The sequence below is a fragment of the Rattus norvegicus genome, chromosome 15 (genome assembly GCF_021556685.1).
Source record: "Rattus norvegicus strain SHRSP/BbbUtx chromosome 15, alternate assembly SHRSP_T2T, whole genome shotgun sequence".
NCBI classification, from domain to species: domain Eukaryota; kingdom Metazoa; phylum Chordata; class Mammalia; order Rodentia; family Muridae; genus Rattus; species Rattus norvegicus.
The window spans coordinates 58002909-58017621 of NC_141548.1; the positions used below are offsets into that span (position 1 = coordinate 58002909).

The window sequence follows — 14713 nt, forward strand, 5'->3', positions numbered from 1 at the left end:
AAGCTGCTAGGTCAAACATAGGCTTGGAGGCCATATTAAAGGGTTAGGGGCAATTACTAAACGGTTTTAAGTCCGACAGTGAAGTGACCTGACGTGACACTAGATCATTCCAACTACTCTGGATGGGTCTTGGTAGTAGGTGGTGGCTCCCAGGCATTCAACTGTTGTCCTCTAATGAGTCTGACCCTTCTTTGGGAGCTTTGGAGGTGAGAGGTGTATAGATTTGAGAGATGTACAGATGCCTGCCTTGGAGTCTCTGACATCATGATACATAGAAGGGCTACCTTCCAGTGGCTCCTCCTGCTGTCAGCATTCGAAGCACAGTTGGAGTAGAGAGCTGGGGAGCTGTCTATTGCTCTAATTATCACTGTTGCCTGGGATACTGAGGGGCTCTTCAGTCTCCTTTCACCTTAATTAAACTCATTGCACAGCCCAGCCCGGTCCCTGTTATCAAGACATAAGCAAACTAAGACAGCTATAAAGAATAATTTGCTCAACTTTATGACTCTCTCATTGGCACCGAGGGCATTGTCTCCATGGCCTAAGCCACCAGACACAATTGCTCTGGACTGCCTGTCAGCTGACCTGCTGGGACCCGCTCTGACTCATCTGTTTACTATAGAGCAAAGGTAACTTGGGATTCTAGAGCTGACAGCTGCCTCCCGGGAGACCTATAGTACGGGAAATGAAGACACTGGGCTTCAACTGGAAGTGTTTCCATTGGCACAACCCCAGGATGCATGAATTGTGCCCGTAAGAGGTCATGCCCCAAGGACATGAGGGAGTACAGACACACAGGGAAGGGATTGGAGTTCTCAGTAATGGCTGCTGCCAGGCACTCTACACGAGTCCACTGAGCAGCTCCAGGCAGCTCCCATCACTTGCATGTGCTGTGGTCCTCAGGTTGGGTGTTTCTACCCAGCAGCGTCCTTTCTCAGAGGAAGATTAAAATCATATTATATCAACAGGAGTAACTGTGGCACCATTCATTAGTGGTGTTTTAGATTTTGAAAGCAGAGTGTCTTCCAGACTGTATAGATTATCTCCAGACATGTGACAAATGCAGATTTTAGAGTAAGCCTAGTTACCTGGGGAGCTTTAAAATGCTGGTGTCTAGACTCACCAAGACTCTGAGTTAATTGATTCCTGGGTGGGTCCCGGGAATGAGTCTTTTAAGACTCCTTGGATAACTTGGGTGTGCAGCTTAGGCGGATAACTGTAGCTTTCGTTCCCTGCGACAGACTACAAGGTCCTTTTGATCGAGTGAGGAAAAATGGGGCTGTAGAGAACAAAGAACCCACATTCGAGCAGAAGAAAGAACCTCAGCCTTCAGCCTGCTCAGCCACCAGTCCCAGCTCCAAGCTGCTTCACATGCTACATAGTGTGTTCTCCAGTGAAGGCTAAACGGGAAGATCTCACGGAACGGGAACCCAGGGTAGCATTCCACGGGGACCTGGGGGCTGTGAGCAGGAAGTTTCATCACCACCCCAAACAGTGTTGTAGTGTGGAGGTGACCAGCACATGAGAGTTCCCAAAAGGTACTGTAACCATGTTGATGGTTACAGTAGCTCCTGACTCGGCCTAACCCCTGGTCAGACATTTGACTAGAAGCTCTGAGGGCATGGGGGAAGGCAGCTCCATGCACACTTGTTACCCTCTGCACTACTGCTGCAGGGAGATGGGTTTCTATCTTCAGTATTTCTCATCCTGTGCTGTGTCTGCTCAAACCTATCGCAGGTTTCCCAGGCCATCTCTAAACTATATTTCTGAAAGAACCCACAGTCACACAAGTAAGTACATCATGGAATTTGAAGGTCCTGAGTCCTAGTTCACCAACCTCGTACATCCTTAGATACAACTGTCCGAAATAAGTGCTACTGAATGGGATTCCTTCCTCCCTGCTGTGAGCCACCAGCTCGTAGACCGATGCATGGGCACAGATCCAGGAGGCAACTGCCTCTAAAGTTTCCCCCTTCAAAGAGTAAGATGTATTTCCCAAGGTGTTTCTGGTATCATTGCTGCAGTTAGCTTTGAAGAGATTCATCTTTGAGGCCTGAGGGAGTGCGGGAATGTTCTAGAAACTGGAATGGAAGGTGCCTGATCCTCTCAGTGCTCCAGATGGTAACTCTACTATTTTAAACTCCTCAATAAGACCTAGATTGGCCATATTCATTCATTTATATACGCAACCCTTATTAAATGTTTATAGCATTGTGGGGGCTGGAGAGGGGGCTCGGTGCTAAAAAGCACTGGCTGTTCTCGGAGAAGACCTGGGTTTGACTCCCAAAACCCACGTGATACTTCATAGCCATCTGTAACTCCAGTTTCTGGGGCTCTAGCATCCTCGTCTGACCTCAGTGGGCACCAGGCATGAACACTGTGTACACACATGCATGCAAAACACTAATATCCATCACATTAAATAACCTTGAAAGTTTGCAGTACCTAGAAGCTCACAAGCTATTGGAGGGAAATGGCCTAAAGGGTAAGCATACTGAAGGAGAAAGATGTGTGTCAGACAGGGACCCAGGAAGGGACCTGAGGCCACCGGGAACTTGTGGGTAGCTGTCCTGGAGGTAATTTGAGATTTACCAAATGCCTCATAGGAGCTGCAGAAGTGGAGAAGTGGAGATAGTATAGGAGTTTTTTTTTTTTAATAGCAATTAGACAGCTTCAGCCAAGGAGCAGCGGGCAGTCTGTCTGTCCCTTGTGTCCATAAAGGGGTGTTCCCTGACAAAAGGTCACCCTGGCTGAACTCCAGTACCTCTTCAGAGACTTGGACTTCCTTCTGGACATTCAGGACAAAGGGCTCAATCTGCGTGCACTGAGTTCCTAACTCGGATATTTTCGCCCCAGCAGAAACATCCAATTCTCGAGGCCTGCCAAGTTTTCCCAAGAAGGCATGAGCCAGAAGGAGGCAGCTGCAGGGTGGGAGGCAAGTGGTGTCAGAACCAAAAAATAAGAGGAGTCAGATGAGGCCAACAGAGCACAAAGTGCCACATAAAGGTGTCCTTTCCCCCTGGGTAAGCATTCCATGTAGTGTTAACTATCGTGACAGGGCAAACAAACAGGAAGTGGAGCAGCGGCTGCGTTTCCACCCTACACCACCATGTAGCATCTCGGGCTGCTGATTGCAGACCTCTCTCTCTCTCTCTCTCTCTCTCTCTCTCTCTCTGTGTGTGTGTGTGTGTGTGTGTGTGTGTGTGTGTGTGTGTGTGTGTGTGTGTGTGGTGTGTTGGCCCTGAAATCTTTGCCAGTAATGATTAGGTGAGGTATAGGCTTACTCCAGAAGAGACTTGAGCAAAAGCTGTAGGTCTTCTGGCCCTCCTTGAAGACGGGCATTTCACTGAAAAGACCCTAATGTCCAAACTTGTCACCCACCTAGACCAGACCCTCCATCACCCTTCTCAGAAATGTCTGTGAGGAACCTCAGCGCTGGCCTCAGGATCCACAGGGCGAGCCAACATAAACCCACCACTTGGAAGTGTTCAATCTTCTTCCCTCTGCACTTCAGCCACTTGCCCACAAAACCAGTTCTCTATGGTGACACCAGTTGGGGAACCGTGGTGACAGTCTCTCTCCTTTCAGAGTTTCTGTGAAGTATAGAAATCCAGGGAATAGATGAATAGGTAAATAAATAAATAATCAGCGTGGCCCAACTGTGCAAGCTTCCTAATTTGGGAGCTCTCCCCCATCTTTCCACATGTTCCTGGAACTGAGAAAATCCAGCTTCTAGTCACCTAACAAGCAACATTTCTTCTCTCCTTAATTCCATCGCCACTCAGTCAAGTTTTGTGAAGCTTTTGAGATAGGCTTTGCCAAGGGTTCAAGGAATACTGTCTTCCTACCATGAGGACTGGTTGGTAGGGCTGTAAGTTGGTTCACTAGACACTCACTGAGATCACAAAGGGAAGCCATCTCTGCCTAGGACATGGAAAGTGCCTACTTCGTCCCACTAGAGCTCCGCTCCGTTGGACAGCAGGAGTCATCAAAAGGTCCAGGGTCTTGTCAGGAGTTCTCCCTTCATTCTGGTGGATCTGTGGGGTGGAAGCGGAGTCTCAGGATATTAGCTCTCTACCTGCTCATGTTTCCATCACGCCATGAATCCTGTGGCTGATGAAGTCAGAACCTTCATTAGCCATTCTCTTTCCCCACAGCTGTACCCCTAATTGTGGCCACGCTGGGGACCAATGACCTTTTAATGTAATGTCATCTAAACCACCAAAGGTCCTCTCCTCCATCTCAAACATCCCAGCACATCCCTCCCAAAGCCCTTCAGTCAGAAATCTCTCTTTAGCTTACACTACCTGTGGCTAGAAAGACTAGAGTTGAGTTCAGCAAAGGTGACAGGTACAGGGCTCCCAGTCCTATTTCTGTCCCCTCCTTCCTTAACATAAAACTCAATGCCATGCCCTCACCTATGCGGTCCCCTAACCCATTTTGGAAAAACATTCTTTCTGCCGATGCTGTACACGATGAGTCACGCCCGCTATCACAACTATGCTGTGTTTGCCGAGTGAAACAGCTCTGGCTTGGGTGTTACTTTACATTCTTTGTGAAGATCCCTCTTTGATGGTGTGGGGTGGAGCAAGTGTTCTAGTTAAGTGCCTTGCAGTGGTTCTCAAAAAAAAAAAATCCTTGAGAATCAATCTAACTTTATTATCTGCTGTCATTTGTAAGTGGGTTTTTAAAACACTCATCGGGTTTAAGAAAAAGCATTTAAACACCTATAGTCTGCCATGTAAAAGTACTAGAAAAGAACTCAAAGGAAGAGGGGACAGAAACATACATCTGAATACAAGTCCTGCCATTTGGGGGCTATCCTGCTCACACGGGGCAACTATGACAAGGCTGGACTTACTCCTTACCCTCCAGCCTCTTTCCCTGTGGCCTGCACTGCTCACATAGCTTAGCCATCAGGTGATGCGCCGACTCAAAGTTCTCTATTAGCTCCTCACTTGTGATAAGGCTCATCCCATACTCCACCACCAGATAGTCTGTGCGCCTTGCTATCAGCCGCCTCCTCTGTTTCCAGACAGAATTACGTAGTGTCTCATTGTCCAGTCTTGATAGCCCTGAGAAGGCTTTACTTTGTGCTCAGAGTTATGGCTCCCTCTGCACCCACTCTCTCAAGACCCGTTCTCTTGCCCCTCCCTTGATATCTGTCCAAATGCAGCCCACTTTCTTGTTCTACTGTGGCTGGAAGCTTAGATATGCACCTGTCTGTTCATGTTGCTAAGCAACTGTTTAGTGTTCTATATCCAGAAGTGATAGAGATGAGTGAAACAACCCCTGGAGGGGCAGCACCCATCACCCCATTTTCTTTTACTTTTTTGCTAGTGAGTTTTCCATCCCTTCGGCTGACCTGCTCCGGAAACAGTTTTGCTCCTTTGTTTTACACGCCCGAGAAGGACTTGCTACCCCCGAGAATTTCCTCTGCAACAATCCATGCCCATTTAAAAATAGTGTAATATCTTACACTGTGTGTGTGTCTATCCTCCAAACACCCTTTGCTGAGTAGGCAAGGACGGAGGGTCCATTGAGATTGAATATAAATCTATTGTGGCTCTCGTGGACAGATTTGGGCAAATTTACGTGTATCTACAAAGCCACTCTAGACGTGTTTGGGTCCTTACTTGCAAATGACTGAACTCAGTGAGGGTTAATGGCTTTCTCAGAGATGCCAGTCTGATGCCAGATATGGTGCCAAAGAGGAAAAAAATGTTTCAGGATAGTACTCGTTAGGACGGGCTTCACAGATGTGGTGGCTCCAGGCCAGACCTTGGCTGGATGGGCAGGAGGGACGCACACCCTGTGAGCAGCATCCCAAAGACTTCAGATGTGATGTGACAATGCGAGCATTTACACACCCTGAGACAGAGCCGTGGCCTCATTTCCCTTTCCGATGCAGGGCTAGAGTTAATTACCTAGACGTGAGCCCACAAACACTGCAATGCGCCAACTGGTCAAAGTTCAGAGGTAAGTGAACTGTGGAAACCGGCTAAGACCAGAATTAATGCTTTCTGTTTGAGCTGTGGGCCAAAAGAGACTCTTAAAACAAAGTAGCCGAAACCGTGTGAACACACATTCTAGATGGTTCCCCACAGGGGGACAAAATGATGGGGACAGTGCGGGGGATGGGGAGGTTCATCCACAGTAACAAACGTGGTCCCATGGCAACCCCTGTACTTTCTGCTCAAATTTGCTATGCAGCTACAAAGGTTCTGTAATGTAAACTGTAAATGAAATAAATGGAAAATATTTAATGAATGAGCTCGGGGGCCAAGGCAAAGCAGTCCCTGTGAGCAAGGGGAGAGAAAGTCTTTTCCCTTGCTTGGTGGGTTGGAGCCTAGACAGCCCTGCCTGGTTAATGTGTCCCACTGCCATTGACTTTCTAGATCACTCCTTAATGAAATACTATGACATTACAAGCTTCAAAGAACCAGAAATGCAATATAAAGAGATGGGGGTAGGGACAGAAGGGACTAGAGGAGAATTTTTATTGCATCATTTTTTTTCATTTAAAAAGAGCCAGGTGCACGTGAACTGTGTAAAGTCTAGATGGCCGGGGGCAGCTTTGCAAAGCACTGGGTATGTGGCATCCTGAGGGGGGTGGTATTTGGCTCTGTCCACTTTTCTTCTCTAAAACGGGATGACTAATGCTTATCGCATATGGTTATGACAAGGATGAGATTGTATAAAGATATAATATGCTTAGACCCAGAGCCCATGTTCATCCATTAGGATTCCTTAGCAGGTGTGTAATATGGGTTAAGTACCGAGGTCTTACTGGTGAGCAAAACAGATCTCCGCAGCGTGTTTGAGCTTTGAGCTTGTAATCTAAGGAAGACAGACACCAACCAAAGAGATACAAACATTTTAACAACTGGAGATTTCTTTAAGGAGTGCTGTGAAAAAAATAGCAGGAGCGTTAAATAAGTAATAATAGTACCTAGTCAATGGAACATTTCTCCGTAACTGTGATCCGGTGATTTATATGACACTCTTCCACAAGCACACTTAGGAAAAGCAGAAAATGCATTTTAAGCAAACCCATTTGAAGTAACATAAAAGCTACTGGACCACAAGGGCATCAGTAGACAAAATTCTAGAGAGGAGGTCAATAAAGAGGGTAAAAATGTACCTCTATTTTTCTCTTGAAGCAGTTGTGTTTGAAGCCCGTCATGGAAGGAGAAAGTTTCAAAGCCTCAGGGGACCTAGTTGACGAGAGGAAGGGACACTGAGAAATAATCCTTTGCTCAGAATGCTAAGAGGATAATACTACGCGATGGCAGATAGGGTGTGGCTCAGCACTCCTAAAAGCTTAAAAGGTCTCAGGCTTAGTTGGATTAAGGGGTTTGCCTAGCTTAGCTGCCAGACGTTGCCTTTTATATGAATTACGACATTATTCAGAACCTATCTCATATCTAACATTTCACAGAACAGGACCCCATGTTTGATGAGAAAAAGTGCTGATGTATCAAGAGGTGGATAGTCTGTCAAATGGCCGAGAATCATTTTAAGACAATAGAAACAGACCCACAACAGATACAGACAGCATGTGCATGGTGGTTAGAATAAGAATGACCCCCACAGACTCATATATTTGAACGTTTGGTCATTAAGCCCTGGCACTAGTTGAAAGGAACTAGGAGGTGTGGCCTTTTTGGAGGAAGCGCGTCATTGGGGGTGGGCTCTGGGGTTTCAAAAGCCCAATCCAGTTCTAGTCTCTATCTCTTCCGCTGCCTGCAGGTCCAGATATGGAACCCTTGGCTTATTCTTCAGTACCGTGTCTGCCTGCATGCTACCACACTCCCCACCATGAGAACAATGGATTAAGCTGATGACCTGCAACTCAGCCCCAATTAAATGCTTTCCTTCATAAGAGATGTTGTGGTCATGGTATCTCTTCATAGCAATAGAACGTTGGCTAAAATAATGTGCATATTGGAGTTACCAGGCACTAGTTTCAAGTACTTGTCAAAAATATCAATATTGATAGCAAGATAGAGGATTTCAGTGGAAAGATTGAGATCCACAAAAATAATAAGAAAGAATTCCAGAACTAATGCACAGAACAGATGAAAGTTAAAGGTTGAGGATGAGAATCAAGAATTGGAGACTAACATAGGCAGTTATAGCAAGAGCCTGTACCCACGGAAACATAACACAAAGAAAGGCATTATTAAGGGTGACTAGGGTACAAGTACATTCCTCTGTAGAGACTCATAGAGCCCACATCAGAGTTATTTTATGAACATCACAGATGATGATATGAAATTCTAAGGTAAAGATATCCCTGCCAATCTGGGACTGTAATATTTCCAATTTGTATATGAACTAAAACACAGATACAGACTACCTGAAACAAATATGCATTTACATTGTTTTAAGGTAGTAGTTCTCATCCTTCCTAACGCTGCGACCCCTTACTATGGTTCCTCATGTTGTGGTGACCCCTCAACCATAAAATTATTTTTGTTGCTATTTCATAACTGTAATTTTGCTACTGTTATGAATCCTAATGTAAATATCTGATAAGCAGATGATCTTTGGGGGACCCTGTGGAAAAGTCCATCCACTTCCAAAGGGGCCATGACCTACAGGTTAAGAACTTCTGTTTTATGACAAACACAACCAAACTACCAATGAGAACAAGTGTTTTCAGCTGCTCAGAAACCTTTCCTTGTGTGCTCTTTGGATCATATTGCATTTCCCTTCCTACAGGCAACCTTCACCCTTTTCTGGTGCTTTGACTGTAATCTCTTTCTTGTATTTATAGTTTTGTTACTCAAAATACTATAGGTTTTCTAGCTCAAGAAACAAGACCCCTGGGGTTGGTGATTTAGCTCAGTGGTAAAGCGCTTGCCTAGCAAGCGCAAGGCCCTGGGTTCGGTCCCCAATTCGGAAAAAGAAAAAAAAAAAAGAAACAGGACCCCAAGGCTACTTTGACAAGGAAGTAGATTTTGGTACTGGCCAGTAGACCTCTAACAGATTAGTATCTGTTAGACTCTGGGGCACTGCAGATGTCACAAGGTTGAGGCTTTTATTCATTTTTTTCTATCTTTGTCTCCTGTGTATGGCCACATACACTCTGATGGGTGTTTTAATACACCTAGACAGTAATGACTTCAATAAATAGGGAAAGGAAGGGCCTAGGAGAGAGAGGATCAGTCCTCAAGTTCACATAGGCCTGCACACTATACAGTCATGTGGGCCAGTCGCTTCCTGTTTTACTTTCTCTTAGCCTCCAGGACTCCTTTCTTCTCCTACCACACACATCTTTCTAGCTTCCATAGTCTAGCCTATTGAAAAATGGTGAAATATATGAACATATGATATGCTATGAGTGAGCTCCCAAATGAACCCTTCCTACTTTCTCTGGTGTTTGATCACAGCAATAGATAATGATGCCATAGCTGCTGTGGTTAATCTTGATTGTCCATTTGGTGGGATCTAGAATCACCATGGAAACAAATCTTGGGCGTGTATCAGGATTACCAAAATGAGAAGGTCTGCTGTAGATGTGGGTGGCACTGTTCCATGTCCTGGGGTCCCTGGTTGATATAAAGGGGCAAGCAAGCTGAGAACAAGCATCCGTGTTTCCTGACTGTGGATACAGTGTGAACAGCCTCCCGTTCTTCTGCTGCCTTGCCTCCAACAGGGTGATGGACCGTACACTCAAAACCAGGAACTGGAAAGAAATGCTTCTAAAAGTTACTTTTTGTAGATACTTTGTCACAGCAATAAGACAGGTGACTAACACGGTAGGCCAGAAGTGTTGACTGGTGTTTAGAGAGGAAGGGTAATGTGGTGGTGGCAGAAAGGATAAAGGTCACAGTAAGATGTATTCCAAGTATGAAGCTATGCAGTAGACTTCTACATGTGACTGAACACAAGAGTCACCAAGGCTTCCCCTCCAGTTCCTTCTCTGTTCATCTGGCTCTGAAGCAGGAAACAGACCACACTTGGGAGGAAAATAAATGCTTCATTTGCAGGCATGCGGAGCTACCATTTTTCTGTGACAGACTAAGTAGGACATCTTCTCTTCCTGGCCTTTGGTTTGTTTCTTCTGCCTCTTTTACCCTCCGTGCTCTAGCATCTCAAAATCGAAACTGTAAGCGCTGACTGGACATTCATCATGTCATCACATCAAAATATTGATGCTTGCCCAAACCGAGTCCTCCCAGGGTGCAATGCAAACAGGAGAGAAGATGGAAAAATGTGTTGACATTCCCGGGAGTGTTTGCAGGAAGCTGGACACTGATCCCAGCCAGAGTCCAAATGTGTCAAGAACTTTCCTGGCGCAGGTTTTCAGAGGCCATCTGAGGTGGCAGGATTACTTTTCTGGACCACGCTGCAAACGGATGGGCAGCCAAGTCCAGGAAAATTGCCTCCGAGTACACAGCTTGTTTCAGAGACACGCTAACGAAGGACGCTTCCTTCACTGAAAATTGAAGCTGCCGGGGATATGAATTGGGTGTCTCACGGAAAGAGAGACCAATCCAGTCTTTAAGAGAAAAAGATTTCTGTTACGGCTTCAGGACCTGTGATGCCATTTGCCAGCCCCAAGGTGGTTGACACTCTGTTGGCAGGGGACTTAAAACACAGTGACAGTGACAGCCTGTGAAATGGCAACTTACACCCAGGGGGGAGATCATGCTCATAACTATTTCCCCTGTTTCTAGGGTTACCTACCATAGTCTTGAGGCCTCCACCTCTGGATACACTGTCTCTCCTTTCTGTCTGCTTCTCTCAAGAGTTAACTTTAGAAACTTGACTACAGGTGTTGAGGTCTGATTAGAAATTTGGCTACAGGATAAGATTTGGATGGGGAGTGTAAGGTTATTTGTGTTAAATTCATATCCTTTGAGTTAAATGATTTTACACACAGTAACTTGTGTTTACAAAAGCTCAACCTAGGACTGTGTCTCAAATGGTTAGTGTCAGGGTCTACAGATTTATCCCCTGGAGAATGGAAGAAAAGAGGAGCTGGAATAGAATCCTGATGGGGTTGTTTGATGTGTTTGCTTGTTTTCATGTGTATGTTTTTACTCTGCCACAGATTGTCATGATACTTTCTCTATTCACCACCTCCCTCACCATCCTGTCCCCTCCCCCTCACCATCATCTTCTCCACTGTCTTCTCTTCTTCCCTTTAAGTAGACCCACTGTGCTTTTGCTCACATATCCCCTCTCTTTCCCCCTCCTACCATTTCTTTAATTGCTCCCCCTTCTCTTTTATGGTCTATGATGTTCTGGTTCAGCCTTTGTCTGAGTATGGCTTATTTCACTTAACATCATGATGTCATGATCACCGGTTCCACCCATTTCCCTGCAGATGTCAGGATTTCACTTTTCTTTCTGGCTGTGCACAGTTCCACTGTTTATGTACATCACATTTTCTTTGCCCATTCATTTGTTTATGGACCCAGTTAATGTTAGTTCAGTTTTCTGGTCAAGGATCTGTTCACGTCACTAGTGTATTAGTTTTGGTGAGTGGAGGTGTCTAGGAATCTAGGATCTTTTTAATGTTCCTAAAGCTTTCCTTAAAGGTGCTCCAAATGTCATCAGAATCTGTTGTAACATCCCCTTTTCATCTCCCATTTTATTAAATTGGCTAGAGGTTTTTCAGTCATGTTGATTTCTTCTAAAGGAAAAAACCTTTTGTGAGACTGATGCTATACACTGCCCGTTTGGTCTCTATTTCGGTCATTTCTGCCCTTATCCTCTAAGATTAACTTTATGTCCATGGGTGTTTTACTTGCATCTGTGTTTCTAGACCACATGTGTGCCTGGTAACCATGGAGGCCAGAAGAGGGTGTTAGATCTCCTAGAACTATCGTTACGGTTGCTTGTGAGCTGTCACGTGGATATTGAGAACCGAACCTGAGTTGTCTGGAAGAGCAGCCAGGGCTCTTAATTGCTGAGCCGTCTCTGTCTCTTTCTTCCTTTCGCTGCTTTGGGTTTGACTCTTCTTTGTTTTTCTAAAACTTTAAGTTCGTTTTGTCTGTCTGTCTGTCTGTCTGTCTTTCTGTCTGTCTGTCTGTCTGTCTGTCTGTCTGTCTGTCTGTCTTCCCTCCACCCCATGTGTGTTTGTGTTCGTGTTCATGTGTGTGTGTGTGTGTGTGTGTGTGTGTGTGTGTGCGCACTCAGGACTGTAAACTTCTCTCTTACCAATCAATACCTTAACATCATCCCTCAGACTCTTGTAAATTGTGCTTCTGTTTCCATTCGGTTCTAGGAACTTTGGAGTTTCCTCCATGATTTCGCCGCCGGCCCCCTTGTTATTCTTACTGTGCTGCCCTCGAGTCTCTGTGTAGTTTCTGTCACTTGCCTTGTTGTTGATTCTGAGTTTTCTTCCAGTAGGATCTCATAAGATACAGTAAATCATTTTACTTCTTTTGAATTTGTTAAGACTTGCTTTTTGGCCTGGAATGTGGTCTACTTCAAAGGTTCCATGGGTTGGTTCGTCTTCCTGCACCGTGTGCAGTATTCATTAGGTGTCTTCCTCAGCGCTGGAATTGGTGGTCATGAAATGTTGGGCTTCGTGATGCTCTCAACTTGTTCTTGTTTCTCCGTCAATTCTACAAGACAGCTTGACGCACATTGCAGCTTTGGTTAGCGGTTACTGACTTTCAGGGGTGTGTGCTGCTTCACGCTTCCCTGCCTTCCCAGGGTGCTCACGCTTCCCTGCCTTCCCAGGGTGCTCACGCTTCCCTGCCTTCCCAGGGTGCTCACGCTTCCCTGCCTTCCCAGGGTGCTCACGCTTCCCTGCCTTCCCAGGGTGCTCACGCTTCCCTGCCTTCCCAGGGTGCTCACGCTTCCCTGCCTTCCCAGGGTGCTGAGATCTGGCTTATGCTGATGTGCTGCCTTGTTCAGTTGGGTTGGTGTCCTTGCCTGACAGCTTTGTGCTTTTAACATCCTGACTGACATATCCCAGAAAGGTTCTTCTCACTCACACCTGTCCGGGGTCCTAAATGCCTCTTGTGACTGGATACCCATTTCTCTCTCTAGATTGGAAGTGTTCTGCTTTGGTGTCTTAAGTCTATATTCCAGTTCCCCCATTTTATCTCACAGACCCTCAGGTTTGATCTCCTGATTTTAACTGAGTCCTTATAAACCGTGGGCATGCTCACTTCTGCAGTATTTTATCCTAACCTTCCTTCCATGAGATCCTTTCTTCTGCTTGGTCTAGTCTGTTGGTGGCGTTTATTTGGTTCCTTGAGTGTCTCAATTTCAAATTTCCTATTTTGCTTTTCTTTAAGACTCTCAATTTCCTTGCTGAATTTTTCTTTCATATAATTGATTTTTTATATCCACATTGCTTTTCTTTCTCCCATCAATTTTGCTGACCTTTTTATGTTGCTGACTTATGTGTCCAAGTCTTTACCTGAATTCATTCTCTTGCTTGTGTCATCACTGTGGCTGGTGATCATTTTAATTTTGAAATCTTCATCCAGATTTTAACCTACTTTAATATAAGAGAATTCAGTAGTTGGGGAGTCTTTTGGAGGAGTCAAATTGCTTTGTTTAAAAAAAACACTTTGCTTGTGTTTCTGGGATGCAGTTTGTGAATGTGCTGGGTGTTCTCTTCAGGATTCCACAGGTGTGCGTGCATGAACACACACACACACACACACACACACACACACATACACACACACACACGAGAGAGAGAGAGAGAGAGAGAGAGAGAGAGAGAGAGAGAGAGGTGGAGGGGAGGGAGAGAGAGACAGAGAGAAAAGAGAGAGAAGACAGAGACAGAGACACATACACATAAATTAAATATTTTTTTAAAGTACCAAAACTCAGAGTATAAAAGAAAAGAATAAGAAAGAAAGAAAGAAAGAGAGAAAGAAGAGAAAGAAAGAAGAGGAGAAACAAAGGGACAACAAGAAAATGGAGAAATATAAGTAAAAGATTACACAATAACTGAAAACTTCATCTCCAAAATGGAAGACTTAAAAAATAGAATAAAGTGAAAATACTACTAAAAGTGTAGTGTAAAGAAAAGGCACCAGGTATAAAATGGTGAGTGAGAGCAAGGGGCAGCAGGAGCAAAATGTGGTGACTGGGAGTGAGGGCAGGGAGAGGGAGGGCAGCAGGAGTGAGGTGGAGCAGGAGAGAGGGCAGCTGAGGAGGAGCAAGTGCTCAGTTCAGTTTCTTTCTGGATCCTTGAGAGTTCTATATGTATGGTTGGGGTGAGCTTGTGGGCTCCAGGCTTTCCTGTGCTTTCTGCTGGTGTTGAACCTATATGGAGCAAGGGTACCTTATTATGGTTTCCTCCCATGAATATGATCTTGTTAGGAACTTATTATCTGTGCAGTCCTCTGTTTTGTTTAGATTTGTCTGAAGGATGTCACATTAGAAATTTCTAAGATGTCAAAGCTATATATCAGTCTGAACTGAGTGCCTCAGTGACTCATGACTTTTCTCAATACCAGTACCACTCAGTGTAAACACCCACCACATTTTGAAGTGGGGAGTTTCTTAAACTGCTTCATTGTCATAGCTCCCTGGATGGCCATTATCTATAAGAAGACCAAACCTGGAGGGAAGTGTTTTGTTAAATACCACACAGCTTGTATTTCAGATTCATTTCTATGGGCTTTCATTGGAGGAGAAGACAATGGGGCGAGGGCGCCTGTATTCTAACAATGGAGGTCCTGTGAAGGAAAATCTCTCTTTCTCTCTCTGGACCCTGGTCCAT

General features: G+C 45.2%; 1 long non-coding RNA gene across 1 annotated transcript; it reads left to right on the forward strand.

The window, feature by feature from the left end:
• Positions 1-5777: 5777 nt before the first annotated feature.
• On the forward strand, positions 5778-7887 carry LOC148001062 (uncharacterized). The gene is made up of 2 exons (XR_015638981.1): positions 5778-5979; positions 7753-7887. It is a non-coding gene; the product is annotated as an uncharacterized LOC148001062 (long non-coding RNA).
• The last annotated feature ends 6826 nt before the right edge of the window (positions 7888-14713 follow it).